Genomic DNA, 25,675 nt, shown 5'->3' on the forward strand with positions numbered 1-25,675 from the left:
CCCACTCCCTCCTCCCCCCCGCCCGGGCCCGAGGGCGGAGCCGCTGGGGCGTTCCCAGGCCTCCGAGAGCGAAGCCCCCTCTAGGAAGGTATCGTGTGGCTTCGAAGGAGGGGCGCTGCCCTCCCCGAGATTCTGGTGCGGGGGGACCGCGGTCACACCCCCTCCCCGAGCCAGCGGGCACGTGGGGCAGAGCGCTTCCCAGGTCTGCCCCCGCCTCGCAGAGAGGTAACCTGAGGCACGAGGGAAGGCAGGGAGATGACCTGTCCTGGGCGATCCAGTGATCGATGCGGGGCGCTCTGCCTGCGGCACCACTCGGTGCTCTGGGTAAACGTGTCTCTACGGTGACCCCCCAGACCCTGGGGACCCCTGCCACCGAGTGCTTAATGTTCGCTGATGGATTAATTGGATTGAATTAAATTGACCGGGAAGTCTGATCCACCTGACAAGTGACTGTCCAGAAGCACGCTGAAACTCCGGCCAAAAACCTGCCGCACCCCGGAGCGATGCCCGGCTGCAGGAAACCCCAGAAAGGGGAAAGAAGGGCGGAGGGCTGGCCGGTACAAAACGGAATTAAACCGGTCTGCCGCAGAGAAGCGCTATCCAGAACCTCCCCGGACCCCCCTCTCCCTCCTTAGGGTCTTAGGAAATCACCTCGGAAAGACCCGACCAGCTGAAACTGACCCCTCAGCCAGCGGCCCCTCCTCTCCTCTGACTGGCGAGGGGGCAGGGTGGACCCTCCCTCTAAGAAGGGGCGCAGGGCACCCCCCTCAACGCCTCCCACTTGGCCACCACACTTTATCCGGCTCCCGTGCCAGGTACCGTTCCCCCTTCCCAGAGTCAGCTTTTAAGTCAATTTTTTAAAAAGTATGTTGAGATTACAAAGGAGTCAATTATGCCGAAATACAGTTATCGAAATGACTTAAAAAGTTCACAGACCTCAGGTTAAGAACCCCAGGTCTACACTCTGTGGTCTCTTTATGAGAAGGAAAACCTCTTTGGTTAGTTCTAGAAGTGAAAGTTATGACTGGCTAACCAAACAGGTTAATGGAGCCTCTGGGGGCTTTGGGGCTGGAGGAAGTTCGTGGGGTTGCTTGGTTTATCAAGCCTTGCTTGGCTCGGGGCAATAGCAACACACACCCTTTTGCAGGATTCCCCAGGGCAGGGAAGGGATACAGAAGTAAGCCAACGTGGAGAGTTTGGTAGGAGGCTACAAATCCAACCTGAAGCCCAGAAAAGTGTCCATGGAAGACTGTAACTGGGCTGCCTTTTCCGGTGTGTTTCCTTACGAGTCCGACCAGTTTCTTTCTGAGAACCTTTACCTGTTTGAATATGTAAGTTCTGTATCTGCCCTGTGACTGTTCCCTTGTAAATCTGAAAGCTAGCATGGGCTGTTGGGACTTTGCATGCTTAAATACAGATCTCTCCCTAGCACTACACTTAGAACACTGTGGAAACTCTTCTTTTTACGTTTTGTTTTTTACTTTTATGAAGACTTAGACTGCTTAAAAGTAAGCACGTGTCTTGAATCTAGACAGCTAGTCTAAGGCTTATGGACTGAAGGTCACAGAATCATAGAATTTGAGAGTCACAAGGGCCCTCACTGACCAGACACAGAAGCCCCTAGTCTGATCTACCTCACAAGTGATTGACAGAAGCAATTCAGAACTACAGCCAAAAAGTCACTAAACTGTGCATACCCTTTGAACCAGGCAATAATGCAGCTAGATCTATACCATAAAAAGCTTAACTGAAGAGGAAAAGGACTGCCATGTACAAAAATATTAATAGCAGCCCTTTTGGGGATGGCAAAGAACTGGAAACTGGAGGGGTGTCCATCAATAGGGAAATGGCTGAGCAGATTCTGGTCTATGAGTGTGAAGGAATACTATTGTCCAACAAGAAATGGAGGAGGAAAGTCTCAGAGAAACCTGGGAAAGCTTGGTAGGAAGTGATGCAGGGCAAAGTGTGCAGAATGAGGAGAGGGAGGAAAATTCATGTTGGGTTGTATTTATTACCTTTATTTCTAGGTGATCCTGACTCCAATCTCTGAAAGTCTGGCAGCCTTTCTAAAGGGCTTAATAGAATAAGGTAATTACCCCCAACCCCCGAGGCATCTGCTTATTAATTAGCTGGGCCAGACCCCTAGCCTCTGTTGTTGTAGTTGTTCAGAGAGGACCAATTATATCCCAGGGTGATATCTTGACTCTGTGTTTGAATTGACATGAGGCACAGCTACACAGAGTCATCAGTCACTCTCCCTTCCAGAGATGTCCAGTGGTAAGGCAAAAGTCAGGGTGACTGGCGATGGCTGGGGATGCAGTGGGTAACTTTAGCATCTTTATGTTCAACCAAGCTCTAAGCTCTCCAGGTAACGCAAAGCTTTTCTGTTTAACCCAGCAGCCAATGTGAGCTGAGGCCCTCCCCAGGGGGTGTCCTTGCTCCTCTCAACCCAAAGATGGAGTAAGAGGATGGAGCTGAGAACTCTCTTAGCTTACTTCTTCATTAAAATGTCCACGAATCAGGGTTACCAGGGAAGGTCCAAATGGTGTCCTTTTCAGGCCAATCAGAATAGATCCACCTAGGTATAACAGACCCTCCTTCCTGGTCTTTTGGCATCGATGGAGGCTAGCCAGTAAAAGTGCTTTGTTACCAGGCTGCATACCCCTGCTAATACAGGATACAATAGTTATCCAAGGACAACCTTATGAAGACAATCAGCTTTGAAAGACTTAGTAACTCCTATCAACAACTCAGAAGACTCATGATGAAACATGTCACTCACCTCCAGACAGGGAACTTGTGGACTCAGCCCACACATCAAAATTTTTTGATTTTTTGCTTGTGGCCAATGAGGGAATTTGTTTTGCCTAAATATGCATGTTTGTAACAGTATTGTTTTCTTGCTTTCTCATTGGGAGGGAGGAGAAAGGGAAAGACCTAAAAATAAATTTGGATTTTAAAAAATAAAATGGGAAAAAAATGGTTGTCCAGCTTCTTCTTGAAGATTTCCAAGGAAGAGAAACCAAGGACTTCCCAAAGTGGCCCATTCCACTTTTGAACCAGGTCTGATGATTACGAAGTGGCTCCCCACAGTGAGCCTCAAAAATGCTTATTTGCACCTTCTGCTCATAGCTCCTGGTTCTTCCCTCTGGAGACAGATAGAACAAATCTAAGCCATCCTCCTCCATGTGACAGCCCTTCAAATATGGATATTATGCGTTTCCTTCTCCCCTCAATCTTCTTTTGTCCAGGTAAAACTTGCCAATTTTTTCAACTGATCTTCAAATGTCCTGGACTGATAGCCCTATGCCATCTTTGTTGCCCTGCAGCTTATCAATGTTTTTCTTAAACCATGGTATCAGTCCTGCCTGTAATATTCTAGATGAGGTCAGAGAACTGTAGGACTGGGTCACCTCCTCATTCCTGGAAACTACAACCCTCTCAGTGCATTCCAAGTATGAGGAAAAGATCTCAGAAAAGGGGTGCAGACAGAAGTTGAAGGTATCTGAGAAAAACGAGGCTCCAAGAAAGAGGGGCTTAGGAACCATCTGGTCCAACCTCTTTCCTTTTGAAGAGGAGGAAACCCAGGAAGCCCAGAGAGATTAGGTCAAATAATAAGTAACAGAGCCAAGATTTGAACTCAGTTTCTCTAACTCCTTATCTGTTCAGGAGAACAGTTGGAAGAGAGGATTTTATAAGGAACCTAACATTTCTAAAGTTCCCTAGAGCTTTAAAATTAATTTGTTGGAAACCAGCCTGCTGAGAGTCTGTTTTGCTGGAAAAGGTGGATGAAAAACATTGAAGGGGAACTGATGGATCCCAGAATTCCATTCCATAACATTTGGCAAACATTAAGCAAGTAGACATATTGAAGATGGTTTGAGGAATACAAAAACTCAATAGCCTCAGCTTCTACTGGGAAAATGCAGCAGAGAGAGAAATAAATTTCAATTACAGTCCCAAATCATTGTCCATTTGCAGTGTCTGTCCAAGATATAGTCGCTGATGGATGAGTTCTGTAGGTTGTCAAACCAAATTCACATCGTAGCCAAGACAATACAAGATGATTTGAAAATACAGAAAACATGAAACCTCAGGGCTAGAAGAGACCTCGGGGCCCTCCAGCCAGACCTACACCTGACTGAAAATCCTCTTCTCTGTTAGGCATGAGAGGAGGTAGAATTTGTAATAATTTAGTTCCTATCTAAGCAGTTAAAAAGGGCTGAGGGAGGGCAAAGGGCATTTCAGACAGTAAATGGCAAGCTCCTTGAAGGCAGGGACTGGGTTGTTATTCATTTGGGTTTTTGTATCCCTGTGATAGGCCCTAAATAAATGTTCCATTGTGTGGATTAATTCTACTTTGGCCCCAGAACAGAAGGGAAAGGAATCCTCTTCCTGCTGCTCTTTGACTGTAATGAAAAGGACAAGAGACAAAACAGCAGACATCCTTTGAAAAGGATGCATCTTATTGGGGCAACTGCTTTTCTAGCTTTAGTTGTTGGGAAACTTTTCCAAAAATGAGCTTAAGTCTGCCTCTCTGTACCTTACGATTACAGGAACATCAGTGTTGAACTGGAGGGGACTTCAGAGGCCATGAAGTCGTGGGATCACAGCTAACGCTTATGTATAGCACGTTATAAATATGACCTCGTTTGATCCTCTCAACAACCCTGCGAGGCAGGCACCATTATTATCCTCATTTTATGGTAGAGGAAACTGAGGCAAACAGAGGCAAAATGAGAGAAGCCACATCCCAGCCCACACTAGTGCTTGCAATCCCAACAACCACAACAGACCCTCCAGGCAATAAACTGATTTGGAATATGCTTTATATTACAAGCTCACCCCTACCCACTAGTCCTATGGGTCTAGGATTCTACTCACCAACTTGTCCTCACCCTTCATGCCCTGCACCTGTATTTACACTATAAGTACTAGTGTCTAGGAGAACCTTCTCCTCCCCATCCCTCCCCCAAATCCCTTCCTCAACGTGTCTCTGTATTCCTTTCATTTGGAGGAAGCTAGGAGGTAGAAATGAGAAAAGAGAATGTTCCAGGCATGGGAGAGAGCCAGTGAAACCTCGTGGAGTCCACAGGTGGACTGGTCCATTCTATGACAAGCAAGGAGACCAGTGTCACCAGATAAAGATCTGGCCTCAGAGTGAGGAAACCCTAACACATACTAGCTGTGGGGCTCTTGGAATCACTTAATCTCTCTCTGCCCAGTGCAGATCCCTAAGACAGTCTGAGCATCTGGTTCAAGAAAATAATGTACCAGTAATGGTAGAACAGCCTCTTTACTGCCAGCTCCCTGTACATGAAATCAGTCCCCCTCAAAAAGGATTCTTGAAATGTTTTCTAAGAAAAAGTTAGCCTGCTCTCTTTCTTCCAGGGTGTCTTTGGTGGGGTAGGTGGTAAGTAGCCAATCATCCTATAGGCATCCTTCCAGTCCATTGGTTCAGTGAGTTTAATCAGAGGTCTCCTATGGGAATCCTCCTTTATAATCCATCCAAAAGTTTATTACAGGTGTTTGTTAGCTTTCCTTGTATAGCCACAGAACATCACACAGTTGTTTTTACAGAAAAGAGAAGAGTCTGTCTCGACAGGTACCAGACAGTTCTGAGTCAGACCCAAGCTGTGCTACAGACTGGTTCTAGTAAATCACCTGAGATCACTGAGATCCTATCTCCCAATCTTCCAAATATAAAGGCAATATAACCTCTGGTGGATTTTGTGTGGAGTAAATAATTCTGCAAAGTGGAAGGAAGGTCATAAATAGAGAGAGAGAGAAAAAGAGAGAGAGAGAGACGAAGGGAGAGGTATGCCGTGACATTATTAAAATCCTCTTAATGCAGAAAATTTAGTTAGATGGCATTTTTACCCCCGCTCTATTCCCTTTCCCTTTTTTCCTGCTCAATGTGTCACTGATGCTGGCTGCTCCTTGGCATGTTTCCCAAAATTTATATTTCCTTGCTCTCAGGCATGTCTTCAATAGCTCCTCATGACTTGAAGATGACCCTGGGCTTCCAAAGACCTTGTGCAGTGAGATTCAGGTTCTGGCAGGCTCTGTCAAGCAAAAGAGGCTTTGAATACAGCCCAAGTACATCCTCTGATGAGTAGCCCAGCTAAACTCAGAGAGACTCTAAGCAGGTCAGGTAAAAGAGGCTTGATTTCTCATCCTTAGCAGCCCACCAGGTCCACCTAATAAGGAAGGGAAGGATTGCTCTATCAGTGGGGGGGAATGTCCACATCAACAAACTCATAGCTGAAGTACAGCATATTCAGTGTAATTGTCTGACTTTAAGTGCTTAAAGTGGACAGTGAACCTGACAGAATCCAGAGACCCAAGTTCTAATCCCGAATTGACCACTAGCAATAAGCATAACATCAGCTCCTCGTTACTTACTGGGTATATGACCTTGAGCAAGTCAAGTCTAACTGAGCCTCAGTCTTCTCAACAGAAAAAGAGGAAGTTAAACTAGATGGACCCTGAGGTCCCTTCCACCTTTAGATCTAGGATTCTATGGTTTAAAGGCTTACAAAGCATCTTTTGTCCTAACAACTGACCTATTAAGTAGGTAACACCGGCAGGTACCCAATTCTCTTCATTTTATAATGGAGAAAATGCATTCAGAGAAGCTGTAAGATTTGTATTTGGTCACACAGTGAGGAAGTCACAGAATAACAGAAGCTGATCATTGGAAGAGTCCTCAGTGTCCATCCAGGGCAATACATGAAAAAATTCCCATCTTAATGTCAATGAGAAGTCCTCCAGCCTCTACTTGAAGACATCCGGTATGGGAGAGCCCACCATCTCTCAAAACAGTGCACTGCACTCAGACTATCAGGAATTATTTCTTTCCCATCATCAAGTCTAAATTGGTTTCTTTGCCTTCCTTATTCAGCTACCAAAGCTATCTTCTTAAAGGGCTGACCATGTCACTCCACTACTAAACAAACTCCAGAGACTCCTTACCATCTCCAGATCAGATAGGAAATCCTCTGCTTGGCTTCTAAAGTCCTTCATAACCCACCTTCGCTGCTGCCTTTTCAGGCTTCTTATGTTTACTTCCTTCCATGGAAATACTCTTTGTTCCAGCCTTTTTGCTTTTTCTCTAAGTAGGCACTCAGTCTCTCAACTCTTCGTTTTCATTGGCTGTCCTTCATGCCTGGAAGGCTCTCCTTCCCCATCTCTACCTCCTGGCTTCCCTGTCTTCCTTCAAGTCTCAGCTGAAGTCTTCTCTTCTGCAAGAAGCTTATACCTTCCATCTGAGATCACTGCCGATTTACCTTGCGTGTAGCTCAAGTGCACATAGTTTTTCTCGTGTTGCCTGCCCTATTAGAATGTAATCCTGTCTTTCCCTTTTATTTTATCCTCAGAACTTAGCACAGTGCCTGGCACACAGCAATAATCATAACTATTATTATAGCTAATATTTTAAGAGCTCTGGTGTTTATGATGCACTTTACATATGTTGTCTGACTTGATCCTCCCAGCGATGCTAGCTGAGTCATTGATTCCAACTTCCTCTCACAGCCCTGGCTCTATCTGGTGGCCAGGCAAGTGTCCAGCTCAGGCCTCCTGACTCCATATCCCGGGCTTTCCCCACCCTCCAGCACTTCCTCTCAAACTAGCTGTGTGACCTTGGGGGAGAAAACATTAATTAGCATTTAGTGGTGCTTCTGCTCTTTTATAATGGGTACTAACTAAATGCCACCTTTGTAAATACGTTCACTCCTTTTACTTCATTTGCTCTTTGAGATACTGCTCCCCTTAGTGCAATCGCTGATGAAATCCTGAGGTTCTGCCTATGAGAACAGCTCCCCAGAATTATGACTATTACCCCTGGAAAGTTCTTGCCAAAGCAGAAATGATCTGAATGGTGCTTTCTGACTCTTAAGCAGGTCTTATTACGTAGCATTCATATATAATTACATGGAAACACTCGTGCCCTCCCGCCCAAACTTCTTGATGTTTAGCTACTTTGTAGATGTGCCTATTGATTTTGTACTCATGCTATACGTTCTTAGATATGTGCTACTTTTCTCTTCCATGAGAATGTAAACTTATTGAGAGTAGGGACTGTTTCATTCTTTGTACTTATATCTCTAATACCTGCCACAGTGCCTGGCATATAGTAGGCGCTTAATACATATTTGTTAATTGATTGAATGTGTGATTAGTTGTGGGAGTTGAAGGCTGCCATGGACATATACCCCAAGGAAGCCAAAGACAATATCTCTATGTGAGACAACTGGCATGGCTGATTAGAATGCTGTCCTTGAAATCATGGACACAAGTTCAAATCCTGCCTCAGAAACTAACTAGCTGAGTGATGATGGGCAAGCCTCTTCAGCCCATTGGGACTCATTTTCCTCATCTGCAAAACAGAAGGTTGGACTTGATGACCTTTCGGGTCCCTTTCAACTCAAAATTTGTGATCTTTTACTAAATGTTCCATTTTCACCAACATTTTTATCAGAGCACTTTTATCCCAGCAAAGAAGTAAAAATAGGGTAGATTCTCATCCACTGGGGAACTGCTAAACGGTGGTACATGAATATAACCAAATATAAGAAATAATGCCATAAGAAACAATGAACCTAAATAGTTTCAAAAAGTACCAGAAGACATGTATCCACTCATGTGCTGATGCAGAGGGAAGTGAGAAGAACCAAGAAAACACTGTACCCAGTGACTACAATGATGGAAATGGAAAGAATAAGCAAACACAATAACTGAATGCTAGGTAGTTGTAATGAACCTGTTTGACTCCCCAGAAGAGATGGAAAAACACAACTTCCGCCTTTATGTGCATAGGTGCAGGACTATGGGGGCAGGAAAGTGCATACACTGTGATACGCAGTTGGTTTGTTGGTTAGTTTTGCTGAGCTAATACGTGATGACTCTCTGGGTAGGGGAAAAGAGGGATAGATAGATGGATGATGGATGGATAGATGGATAGATAGAGAGATGGATGGATGGATGGATGGATGGAGAGATATGGATGCAGAGGTAGGGAAAGGGGGAAGGAGGGAGGAAGAGAGAGAGAGAATGAAATTGGAGGGGGTGGTCAGCAAGGTCTAGATATCAATGAGAGGGGTCAGTATGGTAAGGGATTATGGATATAGGAAGGAAACATAACCTAGAACTGAGGCAATGATTTTTAAATATATAAATGTTTTTTATTTTTTAATATCTTCATCTCCAGAAACATCCTTCCTCCTTTCACCTCAAAAGATCCACAGTGATAAAGAATGAAAAAAGAAAGATGAGGGAAAAGAGGGCAGCAAAACTTCCAAACATAGCCTATTTCATATTGATAGTCCCTCACCTCTGAAAGGAAGAGAGGGAAGTACATATTTTGAAATATTACTGAAAAAGAAGTTATCCTCTGGAAAATATAATGGAAACAACAATAATAAAAACTGAGTTTTTAAAAGTTAAGATTTTTAATGCCTGAAGATCAGTTTCCAGGTACTATTTCTCTGTCGCCTTACTGCAAATATATGAGGGAAGGACTATAGGTATTATCCCCGTTTTACAAACGAGGAAAATGAGGCTTAGAAAAGGTTGGACGATTTGCCCATGATCATGTAGCTATCAACTATCAGGCAGGAATCTGGATTTAATTTTAATGTCCTATTTTCCAGTCAAGGCTCAGGAAGGGACTGAAAAGATCCAGGTCATGGGTGATGGGTTCATTAGGGCCCCATACCTAAGGAGACTGATAGTAGATAGCTATAAAGAAGGATCAGAATTTAAGAATATTTCAAAGAGTCAAGCAGCATAAGTTAACAGAACTTTTTTGTCATTCAAAAGGCAAAGAAAATAGATACAGGATGAAAAGTTTCATTTCAAAGTAAAATTGTAATGAAACTTTTGGATCATTTAACATGCCTGGATCTTCAAGTGTTAAGAAATCTTTCCCCATATTCCCCCACTCCCATCCCAGCAGATAGGACTTCCAGAATATGGATTTTCTTAAAGACAAAATCTCAGCTGTTCAGGGACAAGGAATGTCCTATCCCACAATATTTTTAATACATTTTTTAGGGTTTCCTATCTCAGTCACATAGTTTTATTGATCCTAGGGGTGCTAGTTTGGTTAAAATCCAAGAGTTAGATATGAGCAAAATATGTGCGCAAATAAAAATATAGTACATGCTACTTATATATCATTTCCTTTTTTAAATCCTGTTTTGAATGCTGCCTGCATTCAGAAGACAGAGAGGGAAAGGGCTACCTCCAAATACTCCGCCATGAATCCCTACTTGTCTGCACATGTGCTGATGCGTCTTCCCCCAGTAGAATGTCCTTGAATGCATGAACTGGCTTCATTTGTTTGCTTGTATTTGTATCCCCTGAACTTAGCACGGTGCTTGGCACATAGTCAGCATTTAATAAATTCTTGTGATTTGACTTTCCAGATTCTCCTACGTTATGGGTACCCTCTCCTTGAAATTACTCTATTTAATAGTCTTTTATGTAAATTTACTGTTTCTTCCTGGTAGGATGTTTCTTGGTTTTATCTATTTATCTTTTTGAGGAAACTGTGGTCACCTAGGTAGCAAATGTCTGAGCCTGGATTTGAGTTCAGGTCCTCCTGACTCCAGGGCAAGTGCTGTATCAGAATGTAAGTTTCTTGAGGGCAGGGACTTGACACAGTGCTTGGCACTTATATCTTGTTCCATAGATTTAGAATTGGAAGGAACCTCAAAAATCCTTTAACCCAATGCTGTCATCATATAGATGAAGAAACCTTGACCACAAAGATGAAGTTACTGATCTAAGATCGGAACGTGATTGAGGAGCCAAGTTAGGGCTCCTGGCTCCAAACTCTGTTCTGTCTGCCCAAGGCATACCCTTCAGTAGCCTCTTAGATGCTTGTTGAAGTGAATGTAATACTCCAATCCAAGGAAGGATTTGCCTTGGGGAAAATTTAGTTGATTTTGTGCTCTAGAGTTGGATTTCAAAAGTCAGACAGCGAATTAGTTGTAGAGGTGTCTTTTGGCTGTCTATATTGGCCGAATTTTTGCTTGCTGTCATATGGAAATGGTCTTCTTATGAAAGAGTACTCAACTACCAGAGAGCTGTGTGTTCATTCAGGGCTGCACAAACCCTCCTAAGCCAGTTGGGAGTCTACAATCAGTCCATTCATTCCTTACAAAAAGCCTACTCTTTCCACTTGTCAGCCCAAAAGAATCACCCTCTGATTTTCATTCTTTAATTCCACTTTTATTGGTGTGGTTGCTTAGGGAATATATTTCCCCAAAGAAGGATGCAACCTGTGCAGAGCACTGATAGAGGAAAGATGGCCTTCTGCCTAATCCTAAGAGCCTGCTTCCATAGATAGATGATTCCAAATGTAAACTTCCAAGGCAATAAGAGAATGGGCCAAAGGGTATCTGGGTAACAGATAGCATGATCTAAATAAGGCCCATTAACTCGCCTTTCTTCTGGGGTTATAGGTCACTAGCTAATGCCTTCAGGTGCCTTTCATTTGTTTGATCTAAATATGAAAAATCTCTAAAAACCGGGGGAGGCTTAGCAAGGAAATATGAGAAAATAATACAAATGTCAGTCATGTTTTCAGAAGTCTGTTATCCTCATACCCACCTACCCACATACATACCCAGGAACTCAGGCACACACGCGCACACACACATAAGCACACACAGACACAGACACACACATGCACACACACATACACATGCATACACACACATACACACTCCCATGCACACACAGACACAAACACACATGCACATGCACATACGCGCACACACTCACACACAAACACACACAGACATACACACACGCATACGCACACACACACTCACACAACAGACATGCACACACAGACACAAACACATGCATGCACGCACACACACGCATGCACACATACTCACATGCACAGACACGTGCAGACATACACACATTCATATGCATGCACACACTCGCAACACAGACATGCACACACATGCATTCACACTCACACACAGACACACACGCACATGCATGCACACTCACACACACAAACACACAGACGCATGCACACTCGCATACATGCACATGCACACACATACATACACATGCACATGCACTCACATGCTCACATGCACACATGCATACGCACACACATTCACACAACACAGACACACATGCACACATGTACATGCATGTACACTCACACTCACGCACGCACACACACATACACACACATGCACACACGCACACACACAGACACATGCACACACACACAAATGCTAGGTGCTATAGATATAAAGACAAAATGGAAATATTCCCTGCCCCCAAGGTAGAAAATAATCACAGTAAAAAAGAGTTTAGTGATGGGGTTAGAGTGTGTTGTGAGAGGCCCCTCTGGGGCAAATCACTGGACTTTAAGTAACTTGCCCCCAAGTCCCATTCCTTGGCCTCAGTTTCCTTATCAGTAAAATGAAGGATTTGGATCCTGGGGCCTCCAAGGCGCCTTCTAGCTATGATCCTACAAACATGCATAGGTGAGTCAATAAAAACACACGCACAGCCAAATTAAAGAGTGTTGAGATGGAGAGCACTGGCCACTGAGACCTGGGGGAGAGGATGGTGCAGTCTTGAGATGGGTCAGGAAAGAAGCTGGGGCCCTTAAGAGACAGAGTGGGGAAGGAGAGCAGTCTAGGGATGGGGGACAGAATGAACAAAGGCTGAGATGCTGGTGGAAGGGTCAAACACTGGCTACAAGGAGGCTGGGGAGCCAGGCTCTTTGGCTGTGAATCTTGGAGCGACTGCTAATGACCCAAAAGACTAATGTGCATGTGTCACCCTCACCAGTCAGTCTTTAGGCATTTATTAAACACCTTCTTTGTGGTTAAGGCTGGGGATACTACAAAGGCAAAAGACGGTCCCTGCCCTCAGGGAACTTATAGTCTAGTGGAGGAAAAAACTCATAAAAGGATGTTGAAAAGGTACCTGGAACATGGACAAATTAAAGCTATGCAGCTGGGTCATGCCCTGGGCCCCTCCTTTGGTGCAGGATCCTGGAGGACCTGCCCATATCCAATGATAATGTTTAATATAAAATTTTAGAATAATCTCTTTGTTCTCTCTGAAGCAAACTCAGAGAGTGCCTCTTCCTATGTCAGCAAAAGCCAGCCAAGGCTGACTCTACACTCCTTAAGGAGACCTTTAACCTAAGACACTATATCTTGAATAATGAGGCTTTCCTTTGTATCTTATTATCTATAGACATATACTATGTTATGGCATATTAATGGTGAAGAAAAATAGACATCTTAGGTCGTAATTTCTATTGAACTTTGTTTAGCCTTTTCCTATGTCAGTTATCTGTTTAGGGCAGGAAGCCTGCCACTCACTAGTGGTGGGATTTCCTTTCTCGTCACCGAGACATATGTTTACCCAGCTGGAATTGCAAGGCCTGACCAACATTACTTTGTTAATTGTCTTGTCTTACTAAATTTATGATTTGTTCAACTAGGAGAGTTCCTTTCTCACAGCAAAATGTATATAAGCCAGAAGATTTCTGCACTGGGTAGCCAGAACATTTCTGGCTCCATAATGCATTATGTTACCGTTTTCTTTAATAGGGAATTGATTAATTAATTAAATCGTAAAATGTATGCATTTAGCCATGTTGCCTTTTCTTAATAAAGTTTTCAGGTCAACACCACCCTTTGCCCTCTCCAGTCTGAAGCAGAGAGGACCTAGGTAGAGGGTGCTGAGGAGGGGCCACCTTCAGAATGGATTTGATTTTGCAGGAAGATGAGTTCCTAGAGTCGATGATGAAGCCCAGGAGAGCAGCCTGTTGGGGGACGATACCATTACTTGGTGAGCTCCTGGAGAGGATGGAGTTTTGTTTGGCTTTTTTACCTTCATCTCTGTGGTGCTTAGCACAAGGTCTATCCTATGCAGAGTAGGCATTTAATAAATGCTTCTTGTCTTGAACTCGAGGGAGCCAGAAGTACTTATTATATTATCAGAGAAAGAGGAGTGCAGAAAGTGGTATAAAAGACTTTATCAAGGACTTTGGGTTGGAAAAGGAGGAGGGCATGTAGATATTTAGAAAGGGGAAGGAAAAAACAATAGATGACCTGCATCAGCATCCTTCAAGTTATCAAGGCCTCTAGTACACTGGGTAAACCTCCCAGGAGATGTACAGGACTCACAAGGGAAGGGCAGGCACATAGACTGAGTGCCTAGTTAGAGAAAAAGCAAAAAGGCTGGAACAAAGAGTATTTAAATGGAAGAAAGTAAATGTAAGAAGCCTAAAAAGGCAGCAGCGAAGGTGGGTTATGAAGGACTTTAGAAGCCAAGCAGAGGATTTCCTATTTGATCTGGAGATGGTAAGGAGTCCCTGGAGTTTGTTTAGTAGTTGAGCGACATGGTCAGGTGTTCCTTCAACTATGAAAAAGATAGACAGCCAATTGAAAGGCTCCCTTTCTTCTCTTGGTACTCAGTCCAGAATCAGTACTTGAACATGCTTTGAAGTCCATGTGGGGAGAATGCTGAAAATGCTCTACCTCCTACTTCTCCACTTACCTCTGAATCATATGGATTTTAAATTGTTCAAAAGCTAGTTTTCCATGATTTGTAGCTATCCATCAATGCTGAGAGACATGAGGATTAAAAGAATGAGCTTTTATTTCTGGGAAAAATTGGGGGAAAACCATTAAAAGAGTTTGACAATTTCCCAGGAGCAAACTATGCCCTGCTCTTAAATAATTCTAGTGTCTGCCTAGGATATCTCTGAACTGCTGAGAGAGCTTTATAAGCCATCTCCATATCTGGATGTACTAGTCTGGATGAAAGGCATTCTCTGTCAATTTGAGTTTCCTACCAGTCTTTTGAGAGTAATGCTGCCTCTAACCCTAAGTGACCCTGTTAAATCACTTCATCTCTCTTATCATTAGCTACTTCACTTACAAAATTAAGGATAACAGCAAGGCCCTCACAGGGATGTTATGGGGATCAAGTACCTTGTAAAGCTTCAGGTGCTGTTTATGGGACTGGGGGCTGCTGGTGTTATGGCATCACCAACAGGAGCAGCTGGAGGGCATCACTATCTCTAGGGAATGTCTCTTCAGCTAGAGCAGGACTTCTTAATCTGCGGTCCCTGTGCTAGTTTCTGTAGTATTTTGATAACCATATTTCAATATAATCGATTTCCTTTGTACTCCTATATATTTTATCTTATGCATTTAAAAATGTTCTGAGAAGAAGGAGGTTCATAGGCTCTATCGGGCTGTCAAAGACAACCAGGATGCCAAAAAAAGGTTAAGAACCCGTGAAATGTGGGGAATCCTAGTTTGAGGCATTGGAGTCTCTAAAGAGGCCTTTTCTGATCCTCCTCCAACTCCCAAGGATGCCAGTGTCTCCTTCTGCTCCAAACTGCTTTGCATTTATGTCCTAATAGACTGTATATACATTACATTCCCTATAATATAAATATAAACTCCTTGAGAGAAGGAGCTGTTTGTTTTTTCTTTGTATGTCCAACATCTAGCACAATGCCTGGCACATAGTAGACACTTAATAAACACTTAATGACCCTTTGATTTCACCTAGATACCATACTCTTGGTCTCTTCCAATGCAGCAGTGAACACTTTTGGCAAGCATGTTCTCCCCTTCTCACTAGATGCTAATGATCAAAGGGTCCTTTAAAAAAGTCATCTCTGCCATTTTATGTTTCAGTATGTCATCATCTTCACATAAACATGGGAGGTAAACCTTTTTTGTTTTCTTAAAATACAGCCACAAATGCTAAGCACGATGGGATATTATATTCACTACATCTTTCAGTCATATGATGACAATAATATTGTTTGTCAAAGCCTACCTTCTCACTACTAACACGGTCATCAAGGATGCTGTTAATGGGTATGTAGAGATCACTCTCATAAGAATGTCCACGTAGAGGGATAAAGGGCTATCTAGATTGGTAGATGGGGATGTCCGTTCTTGCTCATCTTTTATTGTAATTGTAAAGTCTGAGACATTTCTCCACACTTTTGGTACCTTTAGATAGATTGTGAATGAATGGCTCAGTGCCCTTACGACCGTGCTACCTCCAGCATGGATCTCCTCTATATAGTTACGGTGTAGTTTGGCAACTTTCCTCATCTTTGTTCTCTTTGAGGCCATTTCTAACTCACATAAGCACATCCAGGGCTGCCATGGTAGATTCCAAATGTGGGACACTGGCCTTGTTGATGAAGAGAGTTTATTATAAAAATCCTTCCATCTTTTTAGCTGCCCTCCTTCAAATTTCATCTTTAATTGCCCTCAGTTGAGTATTTGAACTGGTTTTCCCCCTTTCCTATTTCTGTTTTATGAGGTGAAATAACTCATGATCTTCACTATCATTCTCTATAAAATTTTACAAGAAAGCTTATATTCTAAATCTATGTTGACCTTCGATGTCATTTTTTTTTCTTGTAGGTAAAGGAAGAATTTGCTGATTTTGAATTTTAATTTGCATCTTAAGTTCCTTTTGTTTTGATCATGATATTTCATTTACAGGAGTTACAGTTTCATATGAAATTTTGTAATTGTTATCTGCATCCTTTCTTCCCTCTGTATCCCATTTTTTTTGGCATCAGTAACTCATCACAATTTAAGTAGATCGGATGGAGGATATTTTAATTTCATATTTTTCTCATTCCTGTGCCTTCTTCTGGCTTTGCTCTAATTTTGATCTTTGTTCCAGCAAATCTGCAGATGGGGCTGAATTGAAGTTCCTCAGGCTGAGATGTGAGGAAGTCTATTGTTTAAAAAGGAAGCATTTGCACTTCAAGTATGGGAAATCACCAAACAATTAACTTCCGTGGAATGTATCTACTCCGGGTCAAGTGAGTTTCTTTGTTTCATGTCAGGCTATTGAGGAAATGTTTTGCAGTCATGGATCCTGGCCGAAATGTCACCATGGAAGACTTTCAAATAAATAGGATCCGCTGTGAGACATGTTGACCTGAAAACTTTGTTAAGAAAAGGCAACAGGCTAAATGCATACATTTTATGATTTAATTAATTAATTGATCAATTCCCTATTAAAGACAACGGTAACATAATGCATTATGGAGCCAGAAATGTTCTGGCTACCCAGTACAGAAATCTTCTGGCTTATATACATTTTGCCTTGAGAAAGGAGTTCTCTTAGATAAACACACTGAAAACAAAGTATCATCAGTTGGGTTTTATGATCCCAAGCTATGGGCATCTTCTTTCCGTAGCATGTGTGTGGGATGGTTCAGGTCCCTACATAAATCAATTACTCAGAGGCTTCTCAAAGTGATGACAGAAAAGAGATTTATTCGATTCTTGAGAATCTGGACAATCCTACAGCAGTTCACCTGGAGTAGGAAAGCCGAAGACAAAGAAAAGGCACTGATTTATATAGACTCTAATGCAAGTCCCTCCCCCCACACTGACCATTATTCTCATTAGCTGAGAATATGATCTTACATTCTAGACACAAAATCTAACCAATCCCTTTTGAAATGAAGACATTGAAGAATTAGGTAAACTTTATCCAATCATTGAGACCCTAATGTACTACACAGTTTTATATCCTTATATGGAATTATTCTGTTCTAAAAATATAGTAACCTTGAGCCTCTCAGTCTTACCTCACCCCTGGGAGAAGAACTACAATCTGAGAAGTCTTCACTAAACCTATCCCACTCAATCCCTCCTCTTATTTATTAACCTGAAGACTTCTCACGGATATTTTAACCACAGCTCTGTAACATGATCTCACACTGTCTATTAATCTCCTCATCCCAATCAGGATCATTCCTGTCTTTTGCCTCCCTGCGCAGGTGCCCATCCTTCCTTCTTTAGTATCATCAACTAAATGGCTCCTTCAGTCCTCTCTTCTACTCTAGCAAGTTTTAGTAGAGAATTTCTAACTATTTTAGTAATAAGTGAAATCAAACAAGGTAAACAAATAGGAAGTAATATGATACCACTAATTGCTATGATGCCAAACCACAGTAATCTCTTCCACCAGCTCCCTTCAAAACAGGACCACCAAGACGTATTGAAAAGGGAGTTCCAAGTTTGTACAGGAACATGAGTAACCTTCCTGATATTTTTGGTGATCTCTTTCACTATTCTTCCGTTATCATCAATTTTTAAGCAACATGTAGATAAATTGAGTTTTCCACAAACTCCCCCTTCTTCTGCAAGTAAATAATCTAAGATCAACCTGTGCTGCAGTACTGCTTCCCTAGTTTGTATGGCTTGATCGGCCAATAAGTCCAAATCTTCTGCTGTTTGATTGGTAATAATTTCAACTACTGCTTGGAGTCTGATTAGTCTATTTAATAGATATATAGGGGTTCTATAACCCCAACTCTCATCTTGAGCCCAAGTTGCAGGCCATACTCTCTAATTATCCTTTCAGGAGGCCAAGTGTCACCCCACCCATTTACATTTCCAGTTTGAGTGAGGGAGGTGTCAATGTTCCTCTTCCTTTTGGCTAGATCATCATATAGAGGAACCCCCAGATGCCGTTTCCCTGATTCAGGCAAGAAAAAGAATTTAGGTCTCACCAATCCAATATAACAAACACCCCTCCAGTTTAATGGATGGTGAGCATAAGCTGTCTGTCCACATATCCAATAATGTCCTCTCAAAGCAGGATGTTCCTCTAGAAACAGTCTTACCCTATAATCCACAGCCAGAAAGTACTTCACATCTTCCGGGCCTAATGGTCCTCCTTTCATGATCTCTGACTTACACCTCCATAGTTGTTGCTTCCTCTTCCATATACAAGGTTGATAATTCTTCCCAGTTCTATTGATTACACTCCAGAAAGTATCAAACATCATCCTATGTGTCCCATTCTCCCACTTCCATACCCATTCTTTATATTCTGTGTTATTCTTAGTACTATTCATATATATATGCAACTCTACAAATAGTCATAGTCATGACCCCTTCACATTCTTTCCCTTATGAATCTTTCCCTTCATACAGAGATTCAAAGGGAAAGGTAAATTAATGAATTGTCCATTTAGAGGTTCCATCTCATACAGCAGCCTGGGGAGAAGTATCATCTTATGCAGTTTTCTGATCTGGATGCTCCTTCAAACAGTCTTCAGCACAGCATCTCAGCATCTTCTTCTCTTCATCTTCTTGTAGAAATCCAGATGTCCACTCTCCTGCAAAACTGAACTTAATACCATCTTAGATTACCATTCCTATCACTCTTACAAAAATCAAAATTGAAACTTTGACAAATTGTCATTTTTTTTAAAAGAAAATTCACATTAAAATGCAGCTTCTGCATTTCACAGTAAGGCATTATTCATTCCCTCATTAGGAAGATGAGATTTCATTAAGGAGTCAATACCAGGCTCCAGTACTTATATAAATACAATAAATAATCATTTTTAACACAGTGCATATCACATCATAAAACAATTCCAACTTCTGATCATGTGATGCTTCTTTTAAAGCATTTACAATATAGTCCACAAACCATTTTTCATTTAACATTAACCAACTGAGACAAAATAATAACTATGCATGCTAGTCTCACAAGCCCTCGACCTAATCATCTCCACACTATTACTAAGAATTGAAGGACCCTAACTGATTGTTGTTGGTCTAAAGTCCTAAACCTCTTAGCTCAATTTTAGACTTAACCTCAGATGTTCCCCTACCAACAATCTATTATTCAACAGATCTGGTATTATTACTTACAAAACTTCTGATTTTAGGAATTTGCCACTAAAAGTGGGGACATTGCAGGGAAACAACATCTCCCTTACTTCATGTCAGTTCCAGGCAGGAGTAGATTGTCAACTGGCATTCAGCCAGGCTTCAAGTCTGCCAGGTGTCAGTGGGGAAATTGAGTCAGGAGAATCCTACCTCAGCCCAGGCTGAACAGTCGCTCTCCTGACCTTCCCATGAGATCACCTTTTGCAGTTCATACCAGCATCTCACAGGCTTACTGGCATCATGGATCAGTGGCTCAGATCGCCTCTCTTGCCATCCACACCTGGAGTTAGACTCAGAAGAACAGTCAGTTAATAGTCCCACAAAAATCTTAAAATAGCAAGCTCCAATAATCAGTTTCAAACATGACTAATTTCATATTGGCCAAGGAATATCTTTGAAGCAGGTCTAAGTAGCCTACATGCCTTTCTATACATGTTCTAATTCCTGATTGAATAACAATCATAAGTCATTGCTCTAGTAGATTTATATCTGTTTCCCAAACTACTTTATCCCTTTCTAACCCTGCTCAATCTAAAAGAATGAGCTACACATGTGATAAGTTCAAACACTAACTTGAATTTTTATGTTCGTGTAATGAATTCAAATCAAAACTATCATTTAACTTTCAATGCCAAATATTACCAGAGACTACCTACCTCTAAGAAAATTAGACTGAAATTCTTTTTCCCAAACTGAAGATGTCTCTGATTTAGTCTCAGTAATTAATTCAGTCAATTGTTTTAATACTAATTGCTTTTACATCATTTTGTAACGTGTAAAGATCTCATTCCAAGTTGAGACCTTTGTCCATTACCCCAAAAGAGTTTTAGTCTCATTTGTCTAAAGGCCCTGGAAAACTTCACCTTGAAAACTGCTTGGTTTTTTGTTTTGTTCCACATAAACCGGCTCTCCTAAGGTCCACTCTATCACTATGCCCAAGTCTATTCTTCTTCCCACTCTTAGTTCTATCAGTCCAAATCTCCATTTTACTGGCCACTCCCATCAAGCCCATTCCTGGAGCTCCCAGACCACCTGGGGCCACCCCCACCTTTTTTTTTTTGTGTAAGGGATTCCTTTCCCTGAATCCCCCTGTAAATAAAATACAATTATAGTTAACTTTAAATCCCAATCTTGTTCTATGTAACAATGATACAATATCTATTTATTCCCATTAGATTTAGAAAGAATGTTCCCAGGGATTTTATTTACCTCTTAGATCTTAAATTTGCCCTAAAAAGCCAATCACTGAAGATCATTTCTTATACATTTTCAAATTCTCACCAAAGCAAGTTCTATATACAATCTCCTCAGCTTCTGGGGCTGCACTTGTTACTAGCCTGAGGACTGCTTCTTCCCCCCACATATTCACACAGTGTACCAGCTTTAGGTTTTTAGCATTAAAATTACAAATGGCAAACATAATTTTTTTATAAGTGGTAACAAATTGTTTTAGCTATGAACCCAAACAATAAATTTCAGATGACATCAATTGCATTTTCATATCCTATTAGAGAAATTAAATTCTTCCCACTTTTGTAACTTACAAATACAAATTGGATAGGTAGGCCTTCCAAAAAACCATACAAAATATTTTACAAAGTATTTCTTAATACAACAAATATTTCGTCTCTTACAAACAGTTTACAATTTATCACAATCCCCTTGAAACTAATTGACAGAAATCACAAGAAAAGACCTAAACCCACAGCCTTTTCACATCTTCCCATAAACTTTCTTTTACAAACATAACTTTAGAGTAAATGCTTGATTCATGGCAAAAACAATTTTAGCTAAAATTTCCTTTTCAACAGCAGAAATAAACTTTTAACATAATACATGCTCAGATGAAACAGGCTTGAAAAATCACACCTATATATATACATGTACATTTTTAAACCATTCTCATTTTCTTAATAAGAATGCTACAACAAGAAAACTCTTACAAAAAAAAATTCATAACAGCTCTTTTTAACCAATTCACTAATTAACTTAACAATGCAATTTCTAATACAATATTTAGATGAATTACCTAAAAATTTAAACTTATTTAAGTTTACTTAAAACTTAAAATAAGCCATTAACCTATTCAACTCCTTTTTTTATAACCAAATGTAAGTTTCAAATTATCAAATTTCTATCACATCTTTTTAAAACCCCAGTCTATATGCAATAAATTACAAAATTTAAAATCGTGTAACAGTTACATTAGATTAATGTTGCATCTAACAAATACCTATCCTTTTGTTACTGGATCTAACATTTTTGGCAGAAATGCTACTGGGTGTCTCTGCCCTCCTCTTATTTGTGCCAGGATTCCCAAGGCCACCCCTTTCTGGCCCTCCCACTCTGCAAAGAAAAAGAAAAACCTAAACTTATTGTCTTTTTACTTTAAATACATTGTCTGGCATCAAATATATTGATCTAATTAAACCTAAATTCAAAACTCTCAGCTCTAAGTTGCTTACTTGAGATTTTCTTTTACTTTCTAATCTTCTGCTTACTTACACCAAACTTTAATAAATTCTAACCTGTCTTAAACATTAAATTAAGAATGACACATTCCACCTATTCACAATTCCAAATACAACCAGAATGAATTCAATTAACTTTCTGTTATTTCCCATTACACTAAAATTTCTTCTTTTGGGTGAGGCAGGAAATGGTTAAATGGTTGCTAGCATGCCTCTTTGATCTGAGGGAAAAAGATAAATTACCTCCCTCCCTTTTATACTTCTTCCAAGCCTTCTGATTACACAGTACCCCCGCTCATCATTTCTACCTGCTTAAATTCTCCTGCCTTTCCCTCAAGCCACTTTGAAACTGCACATAACTTATTTCTTTCTACTTCTCCTACATTCTTTTACTTGCTGTTACCAACTATATAAACTGAACAGTAAAATAATTTTTCTCTCCCTTTCTCTCCCTCCTTGTCCCTCCGCCCCTCTGAAACTAGTCTGGAAGGGTTGAAGAAGGGGAGTAACAGGAATTTCAAGGACAGTTCAGCTCAGCCTTTCTGCTCCTGCTGGCTGGCTGGCTAAATTTACAACCTTATCAGATAAAAACAGAGACACACAGACTTTCATTCACACAGAAATACCAACACAACATATACAGACAAAACATTTAACAGAATAGAATAGTACATATAGGTTTAAATTTTTGGCAAACCCAATCCTCGGAGGAACCATATTTGGGCCAGATTGTGCCTTCTCCTCTGATATCTTTTCACCCCATATGAAACAACAATACTTAATCATCTTCTTCTTGTCCTTTCCTCTATAATTTGGTAATTTGTGCCAATTTTGTAATTGATTTCCCAAAGGACTATTTACCGGTATTTCCTGACTCCATTCTGAAGCTCGGTGGGGTTTGGACTGCTCCTTCCCCATTCTTTTGGTCGAGGGTTGTCACCAACACCTCCGAGTCTATGACTCAACAAATTTTGCTAGCTCCCTCGCTAGCTCTCAGTGGGGGTCGCCCACCCACCCACAGTCACCCAGCAAACGTTTTTGGGGGGACCCTTCACCCTGGGGTCCTGCAGTCCACCAATTTGGTTGGGAGTCGTCACCTTCTCCCCGAGTCTATCTAAGACTCAACGAATTGACCCCCAGGTCCCCCCCCGCGCTTACCGCTGGGTTGTACGCGTACAAGTTGCCTGACTGCAACCTTCAACACCAACCGGTTGGCATTTTTACACACTTCACAGCTTTGGAGTCTTTGGAGTCCCTATCTCTATTCTTTTCTGTCTTCACTGAGTTCCTCTGCTTCGGGTCGTTACCTTGCAGAGAGGGAGGCCCAGCAGCCCTTTTCAAGGACTATGGGGAAATCTCCCCACTGGCGCCCAGTCCTTGAACTGAGCTGTTAGCCGTCTCTCAGAAAGGTCACAGATCCCGGTACTACGAGCCCCCAAACTATGTGGGATGGCTCAGGTCCCTACATAAATCAATTACTCAGAGGCCTCTCAAAGTGATGACAGAAAAGAGATTTATTCGATTCTCGAGAATCTGGACAATCCTACAGCAGTTCACCTGGAGTAGGAAAGCTGAAGACAAAGAAAGGGCACTGATTTATATAGACTCTAACGCAAGTCCCTCCCCCCCCACTGACCATTATTCTCATTAGCTGAGAATATGATCTTACATTCTACACACGAAATCTAACCAATCCCTTTTGAAATGAAGACATTGAAGAATTAGGTAAACTTTATCCAATCATTGAGACCCTGATGTACTACACAGTTTTATATCCTTATATGGAATTATTCTGTTCTAAAAATATAGTAACCTTGAGCCTCTCAGTCTTACCTCACCCCTGGGAGAAGAACTACAATCTGAGAAGTCTTCACTAAACCTATTCCACTCACATGTCTCGGTGATTTAAGATAAGGAAAAAGTCCCATCACCCGGATAACAGATATCCTCTCCTAAACAGGTCTTTGAAGTTGTTTATCTTAACAAAGTTTGACAAAGCTGAAGTCACACCCCAAGGTATTTGTGTTTTTCTCTTAACACTAGGATGCTAGAAGAAGGGTCTGGTAAGGAAGTCCCATTTGCTTGACATCAAAAGGCATCCTCTAAGTTAAACAAAGGGGACTATTAGGTTCAGGCTCTTCTTAATTCAAACTTTGGCCCTTATTAAAGTCTAAAATTTATATTAAATATTATCAGACATCAGCTGTCATATTTACGTTTATATCCCTGTCCAAACTCTCTTTAAAGTGGCCATGCAGTCCTAATCACCATATCCAGTCATTTTTTCAGTACTCATCATGGGAAAGGTAGACTAGTTTGCCTGAAGCAGCAGGGCACCCTGAGGGAGAGACAGGAGGCAGTAAGTACCAGGCAAGTCAGACCACTGCTTTGATCACCACCTCCCCTCAGATCCTGGTGGAGACAGACTAGGAGTCTGAACCCAAGAGCTTTGGGAATAACAGAGCCCCCCAAATCTTAAGACTTGCTTCCAGCCCAGCCCTCATAGCCATCAATGAGGGAGAAAGTCATTGTGGGAAGGGGGCTCACCTTCCTCATCACCAGCAACGATTGCTGGCCAAGTGCCATCAACAGGCAAATGGGCACAGGAGCCCTGGGAGGGCCAGCCCCCCAGACCATCAATCTTATTTCAATCCCAGACTTCACAGCCATCATTTGGGGAAGCAACTCCTGTAGGGAAGGGCCCAGTGAACCCCAGCAACTGCCACACCCAGGGCAGGCAGGCCAGCCTAGCTAAAACATTAAGGCACCCTGAGGGAGAGTCTGCAGGCAGCGTGTGGCAGCCAAGTCAGACTACTACTACCACTGTCAGCATATCTCCCCTCAGACCTTAATGGAGACAGCCCAGGACCCTGAGCCCAAGATCCTTGGGAATAAGTGATGCTTCCAGCCCAGTGACCTCAGCCATCATCCTGGGAAGCAGTGCTGCCTGGTCACTGCAGCCACCACTAAAGGAAACTCAAAGAGGAAAGCTCTTGACCCCAAAGTCCTTGGCCCTGTCCAATGGTTCAACCTCAGAGACTGATAGTTTTATCAGTAGAAATGACTTTAAAGAAGAGGCTTGATGGCCACTTCCCTGCTGCCCTGGAGGACTATGGGACTTCTCCATCTGACTTGATGCTGAAAGAAACTTTACCTAGGTGTTGTGTGTCCCCCTTAGAATGGGAGCCCTCTCCCAAAGGGCAGAGACTCGTTGACTTCTCCTTTTATGTCCCCAGATCTCAGTACAGTGCTTGGCACATACTAAGGGACATACTAAGCACTTTTTCATTCACGTGTTCATGTGTTCCTCTGCTTATCTTCCTTCACTTCAAATACAAATTTCTCTTTTTGACATTTAAAGCCCTTTACCACCTAGTCCTGGCTTACCTTTCCAGCCCCCATCCAGCCATAATGGCCTTGGGGGCTGCTCCCCCTCCCCCCCATAACACTCCCTTT

The 25,675-nt window shown here is 42.0% G+C and overlaps 2 long non-coding RNA genes across 2 annotated transcripts; one reads left to right on the forward strand and one right to left on the reverse strand.

Moving 5' to 3' along the window:
* The first annotated feature begins 24 nt into the window (after positions 1-24).
* LOC140530266 (uncharacterized) lies at positions 25-4,388 on the forward strand. Its single transcript, XR_011975883.1, has 4 exons — positions 25-815; positions 1,148-1,331; positions 2,028-2,088; positions 2,398-4,388. It is a non-coding gene; the product is annotated as an uncharacterized lncRNA (long non-coding RNA).
* Positions 4,389-17,310: 12,922 nt separating this feature from the next.
* On the reverse strand, positions 17,311-24,103 carry LOC140530267 (uncharacterized). The gene is made up of 2 exons (XR_011975884.1): positions 19,899-24,103; positions 17,311-19,194 (listed from the first exon to the last, which is right to left on the reverse strand). It is a non-coding gene; the product is annotated as an uncharacterized lncRNA (long non-coding RNA).
* Positions 24,104-25,675: the final 1,572 nt, after the last annotated feature.

The sequence above is a fragment of the Notamacropus eugenii genome, chromosome 2 (genome assembly GCF_028372415.1).
Source record: "Notamacropus eugenii isolate mMacEug1 chromosome 2, mMacEug1.pri_v2, whole genome shotgun sequence".
NCBI lineage: Eukaryota > Metazoa > Chordata > Mammalia > Diprotodontia > Macropodidae > Notamacropus > Notamacropus eugenii.